Source organism: Scomber japonicus, chromosome 23 (genome assembly GCF_027409825.1).
Source record: "Scomber japonicus isolate fScoJap1 chromosome 23, fScoJap1.pri, whole genome shotgun sequence".
Lineage (NCBI taxonomy): Eukaryota > Metazoa > Chordata > Actinopteri > Scombriformes > Scombridae > Scomber > Scomber japonicus.
Window position 1 is genome coordinate 5,264,426 of NC_070600.1, and position 5,708 is coordinate 5,270,133.

The window sequence follows — 5,708 nt, forward strand, 5'->3', positions numbered from 1 at the left end:
TCATACATGCATGGAAGGGGTGTGGGGGGATTGAGGTTGCAATCTGCATCTTCACCACTAGATGTCACTAAATCCTACATATCGGTCCTTTAAAGTGTGAGTTTGCATGTTCCAAATTTAGTGAAACTGATCCATACTCTATGAACTAAACATTGATGGATGTTTATGGCAGACAGTCTGGCTCACGATTTTATGGTTCACCTCTGTTTTCTTGTCTAAATATGGCTGCATTCAGACTGAAACTGCCCTGCATTAAAACAGTGCTAGCAGAAAGACAATCCAGGAAGTCCAGCTGGAGCTACAGGTTAATGATGGTTAAATAACTGTTCAACTGCTTGACATTGTGTTGTTTAGTCGGCACGGTCTGTTTTGAACCACTGTGTCAGCACACTGCTCCCATTTAAATGGGAGCAGTAAGAGGGCGGCATTTTTATCATGCAGAGTTTGGCAAACTCAAACTCGTCTGACAGCTGGTGTTTCTGTACAATATAAGTATCACAGAGAGATAGATTGAGTGATGGCAAAACTTCTAAAATAACTGCTGTAATAAAGTGGAATTATCCTTTACAGTCACTATTCCATTACAGAATTATTTATTGAAACCAAACCAACAGACATTTGTTTCTTGTAACTGATGTTGCATTTTAGGGAGAGTGCAAAACTATTATGTATACTTTGCTATTTAAACAGCAGTAATACCACAAAAATTCAGCCTCCACAGAAAATCTATCACATTTGATGCTGACTTTGCTCTTCTGATATTCAGTACTGACGCTGTGCCAATAATTTGGCGCAATCTCTAAAGAAAACATTGTAAATAGTTTGACACTGTAGTTTTTTCCACTGTTGTTGGAGGGTTTGAGTCATCTGACTTCAACCTTGTAGCAGAAAACAGGCATACTTTTGTTTCAACTTGTATTTTTGAATCCTGTTCAATGTAATTACTTCCCTTTAAACCAGTTAAGAAGTTAATATATTATTTACTTTCACTTCAAACTATATACATGTAAATCCATCACCTTGGGCACTCCAATCCAACGTTTGACTTTGTTATTGTTTTTGTCATTATTATGATTATTATCATTATTATATGTGTGTATAGTTTCACTTTCATTATAGCTGTGCCATTTTCACCAAAGTGCGTTATCAGTAATTATTGTATTTATGGTTTGTTTGCTGATGAAAGCATACAACAGGGGTCTGACACACTGGAAACTGTATATTGTAAATGTTCTTCTACCTGTTCAATAAAAGGACTTTTTTTTTCCAACTTTGGTTTAGCAGCTTTCATCGTCCATACAGCTTTAATATATCTTAGTAATGCTTGAGCTCAGCCACAAGGGGGCAGAAAACACCAACAAGAGACGGTAATTAAGAAAACCTGAACAAAATACAATCTTTATTCATTATGTACATTACATACAATGCAATACTACAAGGCTTTCTACACATTCACTGTATCCACAGAGTAGTGCTCACTGATCTGAGAGTACCAGCCTTACAACTCCTGAGTCCCACCCAGGGGTCCAGAGAAGGGTAAGATGGAAAAGTGAAAAAAAAGGAGAGAAAATGAGAAAATATCATTCCATCCAGCAGACATTATGTGGAGGATAATTACCCTAAAACAGCAAAAAGAAAAGCAGTATTTGGCATTGTGGGGCTTTTTCTTCTTTTTTTTTATACAAAGGTGCTTTTAATTATTCTTTTTAAAACACAGTTTTCTTCTGGCACAAAACAAAATAAACCCCACAGCAACATTGATGAGCCCTAAAGGTTGTCAAAATATTATAAATAATCCCTCGCATAGTAGTTTAATCTTCTAAGCAATGAGCAGTGTCTTTTTCTTATAAAGAATTACAGATCTGTGTCATTTTTAGTCTGTGTCAGGGCAGCAAAAAGCATTGGCAAACATGTACAGACACACAACACACATGCCGTCCGTGTCTTCCAACAAAACAAACTTTATAATTAACTACCTAATAATTAGAATGCTATCAAGCAGCAGTGTTCCTCTGCTGTCTGAGCTGTCAGAGTAGCTTCTGCTAAACTGTGCCAAACAACTAGAATGTGAGTGTGGAGTGACAGAAAAAATGACTCATCTCCAGTGTCAGCCAAACAAAAACCAACAAGATTAATATGTACAGTGATGATTGGTGCAGCGGCACGGCACCCGCAATCACCGTCAACAACATCTTGAGAGGATTTAACATTTTATATAATAGTGCATTCAATGGAAAGTTCTTCATGTTGTAGAATAAATATGCACGCTGTCAATTTCATAAAGAGAGCGAAGCTAGCGAGCGAGTGCAATCAATGTAAAGCATCAAATAATTCCATTCAAGTAGGAAATACGGGGCTCTTGTCTGACACTTAAAGGACCATACCTGTGTTCTTTGCTCAGCCCATTTGCTACAAGTCATGTACATTTATAGGAATTGTTCAACATTTTGGTAAGATGTGTTTATTTGCTTTCTTGCAGAGTGCGAGACGAGAAGATTTTATACCACTCATAAATTAAGCTACCGCCGGCATGCAGTTAGCTTAGCTTAGCATAAATAAAGGGAACCGCTAGCCTGGCTCTATATCAAGGTAACAACATCCAACCACCAGCAGCTCTAAAGCTCACTAATTAACACATTATATATTATGTGATTAATACATACAAAAACTTAAGTGTTAAAATGACAAGTAATTTTATAGGTGATTATGTGCTACATTGTTTTCTGGCCAGGTGCGGTAACCTACTGTCATTGTAAGGTTGCCAGACAACCAGCAAAGACTTGAGTGTGTTAATTGGTAAGCTTTATAGGTCCTTCTCAGATTTACATTTGAACTGAGCCAGGTAACCCATTTCCCGTTTCCAGTCTTAACGCTAAGCTAAGCTAACTGACTGCTAGCAGTAGCTTCATATATTTTACATACAGGCCTGTGAGGTATCAATCTTCTTATCCGATTCGTGGCAGAAAGAAGAAAGCAAATAAGCACATTTTTGAAAATGTACCAAATCTTTTTTTTCTTTTCTTTTTTAAACATCAAGTCTGATTTTGTGTTTATATAAGTGACATGATTTTTTTTTTTTTAAATACTTTATAATGTCATTATTTTTTGTATGTCTCTGTAAGGTGGTTTTCAAAAACACACTAAAAAGAACACATCTTCCCTCTTAAAAATGACTGTGCACTGAGATCTTTTGCTGCTGCAGTCTTGGTCTAGGAGGTCCAGTACCTCATGGTGGCTAATGTTAGCTGACTTTACTGTAGACAAAAGCTTGGATATTACTGAGCCAGTTCACTCACCTAGTGACTCCCCTCCCTCTGGTGACCCGTAATCCACTGTTTAGCATTTATCTAGCCTTACTTTTTGTCTTTCATTTATTATTATTACAATCAAATCACACAGCTAACCCTTCTGTTTTCCTGATTCTATTATTTTCAACATTTTCAAAGTTATTCCTTATCTCTGAAAGGCTCCTCTGTCCATCTGGATTTTTTTTTTTAAAAGCTTTCCAAAATTTGACTCCATTTCCTAATTTAAAACAGAGATTGTAGCCTGAAATGATATACAGTATGTTCTTAATGATTTGTATGATGTGAACCAACATGGAATAGTTTTCTTATTGATTATATTTCTCTATTTCTTTCCATTATTTTCCATTTTCATACAAAGCAACACCTCCACAATTTCCTTGTGTTTCACTACATCATTTCTAGCTACCAGGATTAGAAAGATTTGGAACTGGTGAGGCAGGTTAAAACTCTTCTCTTATCTTTTTTGTAAAATCGAGCAGCAGATAGAACATACTTTATCCAAATGGTTTGAAAATATTTCAGGCTTTTCCAGAGATAGCATTTAACACGATGACATAATAGTCACTGTAGTTTGCCAGTCGCTAGATGGGCTTTTAATACATGGTCCCTTAGTGTCAATCATTGCCTTTATAAAGCCACTGAACTGGATTCAAACTAGTTCATGCCTTGAGTCTTCAACTTGAATCTGTACAACTGCACCTCTGAATTTGACTTTGATCACAGGTTTGACCATGGACGTCAGTCATCGAGTCCCATAACTGAACATCCAAGCTGTCATTAAAACATTTCAATCTTGCCCTTGTTGATGCGACATACTGATTTTGTCCTCAATGTTCATCCAGCTCAAAGATAGTAGTATTGATCCTGTACATCACACACAAATTATGTACAAATTCTGCTTAACAGTCTTAGTTAAATGTACCAGAGATGATGGTCACATAGTGTTCTGATGCATCACAGTTGTTAGAAATGTACTTGGATAGTCGTTTCTTGCCTTCATGTGACCAATGAGCACAGTTTTTTGTGGATGGGAAATTAGTGATTTGACTGAAAATCAATCTGTTAGTGTCTGACGGAGAGTCACGGAAGACGATAAACAAGAAACATGACGAGGCGGGACTTTGAGGGAGCGGTAAGCACCAATAAACATTGACCCCGAAAATCCCCCTGAAACTGATTTGGTGACAGCAGAGGTAAATTATTCGACTTACATCCGTGATGTGAACGAGACCCCGAATCCTCCGGGGTATTCACCTTGGATCTCCATGTGGAAGATTTGGGCAGGGTCTGACATTAGCTCACAGTTGGCAAATAAATCTTATGTGGCTGAATTCATTGTGTCTGTTAGATTATCTTTAACCATGGCCACTGGGTATTAGCAGTATACTGATTGGAGTGCAGGTCTTGGCTTAATAGCATAGAGCGAAGGTTATTAGTGTAAAATAACAGATAAATGCCTGCGTAAGCTATTTTTGGAAAGTGACCATGGTTGTGCTGGATGAGGCGGACGTTCTCAGAGTGTTCTAATTGACACTGTTGTCTACTTCACAAAAACTATCCAGGTGAACACAAAAAAGGAGATAAGTAAATTCTGGGTACTAATTCGTCACACTGAGGGAACATCTTGTCGACACACTGGGACAAACAGTCTTAAAAATAACTCTTTCCACTGTAATTATCAAGCTGGACTACTGGCACTAACACTTCATTCACACGCCAGCTGTTTTAAAAAGGTCTTCCCAATATATGATGAGATTTTAATGTGGAGCCAAAAGATTACTGCGTGTGACTTTTTTTTTTATAAAGAGGGTGCACAAAGCACCGTCGTCAATCTGAGAAAAAACTCATATGTATATTTACATATTCTGTACACCAACCACTTAGAATGAAGTCCATTAATTACTGAGGGAATGTCTTGGTAGTAAATGTTAATTTACCAGCCCGATTTACAGGGGATAACAACCAAAACCATAGAAATTAATATTAAGATATATATTCAGCTTTATCTTTAAATCAGTCCTCTATTGTTCAAACACTTTAAAAATTGTTTTTTTGTTGTTGTTTTTTCTTGCACCTGCGCGGCTGTCACAATCATTAATGGGGGCGTGTGTAACAGGAGATTGAACCAATCCAATTGTCTGAATGAAAGCTTCAAATAAGCCACAGATGCATGAGAATGTACTAGAAGAACCGATGAGCTTGTAGTCGTGGAGAGTGAATGATGGTTTCCTCTATCGTGTACAACCCGGTCCTGCCTTCAAATAAATTAAATAGTGGTGGATTTAAATTTCACTTTTTTTGGGGTGGGGGTGGGGGTGGGGGGGCAAAACAAAACTTGGCCTGAGCAAATGTCATCTCATCATCTGTTTTGGCCCGAGCACAGATGGATGCCTGTGATCC